Here is a 7822-nt window from a genome sequence, read left to right as displayed (position 1 = left end):
TTGATTTAGATCGAAGAAAAAGTTCGAAAACCCTATTTTCCATAGTGGCCGAAACCTAATTGCTTGGGTACCGTGTCCAAAAATAATTTTTGGGTCTCTATGACCTGAGCCATTGCGTAGCTCTTTCAATTGTCGAAATTTTGGCGCCGGTTTCGTGTCATTCCGAGTTCTGTAGCTCGAGTTATGCTCGTTTTAGCGAACGAAGTCTCCGTTGTCAATTTGTGCCTAAATAGGAACTCTGAAGCTTTAGAAGCTTTCTTTACGATTTCGATTAGTATTAGTAAATCGTGTTACTCCTAGTGAAGCTTGTTTTGATGATGTGTTTTCTTTGTTCTAGGTTCACAACTTCCATGCCCAACTTCTACTCACGAAGGTAAGGGTAACTCGGTTTTAGAGTGTCTTTGAGTCTTGCCTGCTTTTATCGCACTGCATGCGTTTGAGATGAAGATGTTTATATTGATTGGCATTGGATTATGATTATTATGCTTGCAATGTTGTATGCTTGCTTATATTGACTGTTTCTGAGGCTTGTGTCAAATGTTTTCTGAAGGCTTCGGCCGAGTAAACTTATTGAGACGTGTGTCTCCGTTTTCTGAGAGGCTTCGGTCGTTTACTGGTTTCTGTCAATTGAATTGAGTTATGTTCGTTGATAATATGAATAACATGTGGTTACCTTGATTTGATTGTTGGATTTGAGACTGTTGTTCGAGTGATTACTGAGGTTAAGGATTGTTGTTGACTAACTCGACATTTAGGGCTTGAACTTGAAGTGGCAATGTGGTGGTGATTGTCCCACGTGATTGTCCCGTCTTTTAAGGCGTTATAAAGTGGCGGTGTGGTGGTGATTGACCCACGTGATCGTCCCATCTTTCGAGATGTCCTAAAGTGGCAGTGTGGTGGTGATTGTCCCACGTGATTGTCCCGTCCGTAGTGGCGTTAAGTGGCGGTGTGGTGGTGATTGTCCCACGTGATCGTCCCGTCTTGTGAGACGTTGCTGATCGATCCATTTTGGTAGCAGCATATAGTTGCATTATAGGGAACTAACACCTGACCCTATGTTGTTGAATTATAGTTATTGTTTTATTGATATCTGATTTGATGTTACATTGTTAAGGTTATTATTATCTGAGTTAATCTATGTTAAGATGTTGATATATGAGATGAGTTAGGTTGCTAGGTTATTTACCATGCTAGATAATTAAATTCGAATAGCATGATTTTCTCTTTTATACATGGTAGTTGCATGGAGTTAACCCTTTCTATTTGCTATTTGTTGTTTGGGCGCTTAACGCTATTAGGCGATGGAGAGCCTTCCGCTGAAGCTTAGCTGTTCAAGTTGGTGACCGTGGGCGGCCGAGTAGAGGTGGATGAAGCAGTTGCTTCTCCCTTTTTGGAGGACTATGTTTGAGTTTCTTTTCCTTCTGAAAACTCTGTTGTTTAAACCTTATATTCGCCACTTGTCTAAGTGAGCGTACTTATTTTGGAAACTTGTTCATGATGATGTAAGACACTATTATTATTATGTCGGGAACGGGTTGTTTAATTAAGATTATAATATGTATAAACTGTGTTTGGTTGTTTTGAAAAGGAAAAAAAAAAAATTATCGTGTTTTCTTAGGGTTACGAAATAGTCCTTAGACTTTGTTAGGTTACTAATGTGACTCCTCAGTTGAGAAATTGGGGCGTTACAATATCCACATCATCCAAAACAAACATTTGAACTACATCTCACTATACTATAAAATAAGAGTATAAGAGAAAAGAAGAAACACAAATACTAATACATTTTAATTTAAACAAAGAACTTGAGTTAATATATAACTTTGGTCTTCATTTTTCTTCACATTTCAGACAATGTGAGACTTCTTCAAACCTTTATTAACTTCTCTCTTCATTTATCATACTAAGCGTTTAGAGACTTATTCCACCATTATGATCAACTTCAACATAAATGATGTGAAATTTATATATTTAATATACCTAATTACAACTTTCAATTCAACAGTTAAATTTTTTTAAATCATATTTTATAAAAATGATTAAATGACTAGAGTAGTCAAAGAGTAATTAAGTTAGGTGAATTCTGTGGCACCCAAGAATTATTTTGGGTATAATACCCGCATTAAGTGATTTAGTAGATTATTGTCATGTGAAATAAGGTTTTAGCCGTCAAGGTTTATTGATGATAGAGAGGGCGACATCCGGAGATCATGACCAGCGAACGATGAAAACAATAGTGTCCGACACCTCTGTTTTGAAACAATTTTTTGGCAATGGAAGGGAGAAGAAGAGTTGGGAATTGTCTAGAGGATTACTTTGCAAATAATGATAATAATATTAACATTTAAAATTTAGAATATGTTTCTTATTGGTACACATCATTTATAGCATGTATGACTCAATCATAACATGTATATTTATTGATACACATCATTTTAGGTATCATACATTGATATGACTTAAGGTACCACAGCTAACTGTTGAAAGGTTTCTACCACAACTACTTTCAAATTCCTTTCAAGATTCAATTGTAGTATAGTAAAGAGTTCTAATACAAATGTCGTTCTTTAGTGAAATTACCTAAGCAATGAGTTCATCAAAGGTGGGTTGATTGTTTTGTCAAACGTTACAAAATTAAAGGAAAGAAGTAATAAAACGGGTGTAAACAAGTTGAGAAAACGGTTGGAATTAGAGTTCACCAGTTAACCTATAAGTATTCTATGATCTCACATATAAACCATGCTCTATGTTTGATTTCATCACACCGTGTCTTGACTTCTTCATAGCTCCCTAATGAAAAAGATCATCAACTCACTAACTAATCATCAATTCCTTGAATAATTAAGAAAGCAAGTAGCATTAAACTAAGGTGTTAATTGACTATTGAACTAACCCTATTCCTAGATCTTATATTCAATAGATGAGATTATCTATTTCAGATTCAAGAACAAAGTTCCCACTTAAGCTATCAAATCCAAGATCAAGTTCTAGTTGATCAATCTAAAACTAACATTAAGACCAAGATAACCCATTGAAATCATCACAAAGAACATGAATTAATACATGAAAATCAAGATGAATATATAGAAGTTAAAAGATTACATCCAATTCCAACCCAAAGAGGTTTAGCTATCCATTTCCATGTAAGCTTTAAAGCTTACAAGAAGAAAAGGAGAAGAAAAAGATGACTCGTGCCGTCGTCGGCGTGTCCCCAGCTCGACGGAAGGTACAAGAGCCCTCTATCTTCCTTCCTTTCTTCCTTTCCTCAAGTTCCCCTCTTTTCCCAAGTGATTATCTCTGATTTTCTGAATGGGTCTCTCCTCTTTCTAAAACAGATCTGAACGTGGCCTTTATAATAATAAGATTCTGCAACTTTTAGGCTTAAGCCCAACCACTTCTGGCTTAAGCTAAAAGGTTTCTTCAAAGCTAGGTAACTATTTTTGGCTTAAGCACAAACAAATATGGCTTAAGCCAAAATCTCAATCATTAGACATAGCTTTTGTAACTCGATTTCATGAAGTTCTGGGCTTAAGCCATCCATGATTTGGCTTAAGCCAAACTTCCTCAAACAATATTGCCAACTTCACTGTCTCTTCTTTTGCTCTTCTTTAGCTTAAGCCAGAACTACCTTTGCTTTGATCCTTTTAATCTTTCTACTACAAACACAAAAACAAAAGATTTAATGCTTATCACAATGATATTTACTATATTATCTATATAAAAACTAAAGATATAATATTCTAACCTATTGAGGGAAAATTTGAGAGATATGCTCGAATTTTGAATGAATAATTGTTAAAACCAACATGAAAAATTGAGTAAATTTGGCACTTATCACTAAAACCATTAAATTTTTTCTTCCCCTCTCTCTATGTATATTAGCATCGAAATATTCGGCTGTACTTATATATTAAATGATGTAATTATATTGGTTCTTCATTGGATGTTAACTTGTTATGACATATTAACCTAAAGGGAATGAGTACCAATGCCATAAAGAAAAAATGGCTAAAAATAATTTGATTAGTTCAGGTAAAATAGTTGTTGTTTAATCTGTTAATTTCGGTATACAAACACGGCATATATACTTGTAAGCTTTTGACAAAGCACCAATTTGGCACATCATGAATTGCAGCATGATGTTGGTTCCCAAAATTTTCCATAAAATTTGGTATCAAGAACTAGAATCCTAGAAGAGGGTGATTTGGCAAGAAAGGTAATATAACATGTCAGGTTGATAGGGGTACGATTTTTCTCTCCTCATATGAAGCACAACACGATCTCAAACCGCTTTAAGAATTCTTCTAAATTAGTTCCATGAACGAGGTTGGTTTTCGGTAAATGTCCCTTCATAGGCATGGTTAAAATTAAGCTTTTAATTATTATAGCATAATGCTATAAAAAATGATAATAACACTTATTTTAATACTTTTTAAATATTTTCTTTTTTTTTTCATTAGTTAAAATTCATGCGAATTCCATTGAATTATTAGTTTCTTGTTATAAAATAATCAACATGTAAAATTTTCAGACATATATATGCATCTGAAACACACATTAGGCGGCGGTTTTTAAGGGCCATTAATAGTGTATGAATTAGATAAAATTTTCCGAAATATTGTACACCCTCCGATCACTATTATAAGCAAAAATCAGTATTTTAGATTTATTGAAAAAATGATGTATCTAGTCATTATTATAGACTAGATACATCATTTATTAAATGAATTTTAAAAACTTGTATTTACTTATACTAGTGACCGGAGGGTGTATATATGTGTATTATAGTACTCCATAATAAAATTTTCATACAGTCTGAAAATTGAATGTTTTAGAATTTAGATGACCATTCTGAAACTACAATTGAAGAAAAGGCAAAATTTTGTCATTTTCAGCCATTACGAGTTTCTCTATATAGCAAAATGTAATGGGAAACCAAACCATGGTAAACACGCAAGATAATAGTATTTTCTGTTTAAAACTGGTTTTAAAGCAAATTCAATTCTAAAACCATTTTTCAAAATGAAATTAAGTTTTAAAACCAGTTTATAAAGCAAATGTTTTTTAAAGTAATGTAAATACAACTTTCAAGTGGGAAACCCAAGTCTTTTTCAAGTCACCTCAATAGGTTCCTAGCTATAGTTTTAGAGACTTCAATGAATAGAGCTCATAATAAGTAATCATATAATTTTAGTCACACTATCAACTGTGAAACTTAAAGCACAATCCAACCCAAAATCATTCAATCACACTTCACACAGCCTTAGATATAGCCTTTCTTTAATGGGTAGTGATTTTGGGAAAGTAAAAATAACTGTCAACCACACACAAATGTAATTTTGACAAAAAGTATGCTCTTACAATATTAGAGAGAAAAATTATTCAATAGTTCATTCTGATATTCCATAGTTTCAAAAATTGATCCACGTACGTGTTAGTGTTTTTTTTATAAGCAAATATTTATTGAATAGAATTGAAGTATAAGATTTACTTCAATCCAATATAAATAAGTTAGATAAGTAAAATGAGAGATATAACTAAATCTAATTAATTAGTAGTATGTACTCACAAACTCGTTAGCATATTCCTGCTCCATCAAATTGAAAGGAAGCTGTATTTCCAAAAGCATTTATAATTTCTTAACTTTCTCTAGGTCTAATTAAGCATGGGAAGGGAAGCACAAATAGGCTTGACAAGGGTTCGGGAAAGCAAAACCCCATTAGACATTGCATAAATAGGTTTGACTTACTAAAAGTTTTTAAGAGGTAACACTACAAGAAAGACTTCTTTATGGTCAAAACTTAGTGTCGGCCCCCGACGCAGACATAAAGCTTCAAATGAAAACATTGTTACACTTAAGATTTTAAAAAACTAGATAGAATAGTTATCGAAAATCCACTATCGGGTTTCCGAAAATCCAGTATATTGGAAGATGGGAAAAAATAAACTAAGGGGCTTTCAAAAATTTGGTAGATAGGCTACCGGGTTTTAAATCTCAGTACACACTATCAAATTCGAAAATCCAACACATTGGAAGTTGGGAAAAAATAAACTATAGAATTTTTTATTTTTTGAATAATCCCCTTTATATTAGGTTGAGGCATCCCCTTGCCCCTATGCTTTCATTTTATTCAATTTGGCTTAAAAAAAAGAAGCTAAAAACACACTAACAAATTTTTGAAAAACCAATATTATTCCAATTAATTCTGGAAACTTAAGTTTTATGAAACATAATTATAATTATTATATCAAAATTTATGCAACTAAACATACCTAAAAATCTAGAAAATGACTGAGGGGTAATTGGTAAATAACAGAAGTAACAGCATACGAACTACTAGTACAGAGTTCAACTTCTTACGGTTAGGTCATATGATTGCCCCCACCCCAAATTGTTCAGCCGTAAATCCGAACTTTTTCTTTTGACACGTAGTACTTTCACCATCCTCTCTCTTCCTTCATGGTTTTATACCCCATCTTTTTTAAGGTCTCTCCCATACTTCTTTCATTCTAGATTTTCACTGATTTTTTTCTGAAAGTGATTTTCAATGATTTAACCATGAACTATTAAATACACCATTATTAAACTAGTGAATGTAATTTTTTTAAAAGAAATTACTAATAATAATCAATGATTTTAATAAAATTTGACTCACGAATTAAAAGATTTTTTTTTTCCAAAATAACTTTAACATTAAAATTTGGAAGACCTAACTCCACTTCTAACTTAGATATGAGAGTTTTTATATTCTTTATAAGAACTATCTTTGCCAAATAGTTTCACGTATTTTAGTGTACTAAAAGAGAAATTAGAATTTATCACGTCGAGTTTAACGTAGATTGAATAAGTAAGATTTTGACACATTAGCTCAAAACTTCCGAGATAAATAACGAATTTATTTAATGATTGTGTCGGCTCTATTTTTTTTTTTAACTTGTGTCGGCTCTTTTTTTTTTTTTTTTTTACCTATATCGGTTCTTTTTCACTCGCCTAATTGTTGGATGAGATAAATCTAAATTTGATTCTTTTTCACATTGGGCCAGAGCTAGATAACTACTATTCTGACGATGATCTCAGATCATAATACTTCTTCGAACGCATGTACCTCCTGGTGCGCAACCCATTGTGCGCCCAAGCTAGAGGGCCACTATTTTAATGGTGACCTTTGATCTTGACACATCTCCTGATGTCCTCTGCATTCTAAACACCTCTGACCTCCTTGCTCTGATCACGACAAAGCTTTGGTTCGAAACAGACGATGTTTATGTCGTTTTCCCGAGTCCCATTAAACATCCCTTCTCCCCTCCACCTTGCATTGGCGCGGATGTTGAGACTGCGAACACTGGGTGATAGATGACCCTAGTCGCCTTGAGCTAGATGATCGTTAGGAGATCCAACAGCTAGGGAACAACGTCGTACCACACACTCACTGCACTCTCGAAGCTAATAAAGTCCACCCTCGTATAAAAAGGCAAGTCCTTACATGCTACAAGTTACACACACTCTTATCATTCTCTATCAAGAAGCCTATCTTGCTCACTCAGCCTCTAACTTAGGCACGAGAGTGTTGTTGCAAGAACCCCTTTGGGACGAACTAGACGACAGAGCAACAACAGAGCATCTCCCTCCTCAACCATTCACCACTGAGAGTGCACCGTTCCTCTTCAATGAACTCTTCCTTGAATGATTTGACCGATTCGCCGATTTGTTCTTTTGTTGAAATTCCCAACATTTTGACCTCTTTACCCAACAATGAAGGCAAATTACCGCAAAAAAAAAAGAGGGTAAAAAATGGAAAGTCAAAATTTCATAGAAAACAAT

The sequence above is a fragment of the Lotus japonicus genome, chromosome 4 (assembly GCF_012489685.1).
Source record: "Lotus japonicus ecotype B-129 chromosome 4, LjGifu_v1.2".
Lineage (NCBI taxonomy): Eukaryota > Viridiplantae > Streptophyta > Magnoliopsida > Fabales > Fabaceae > Lotus > Lotus japonicus.
The sequence above is the reverse complement of the archived record's forward strand: the minus strand, read 5'-3'. Positions refer to the sequence as shown.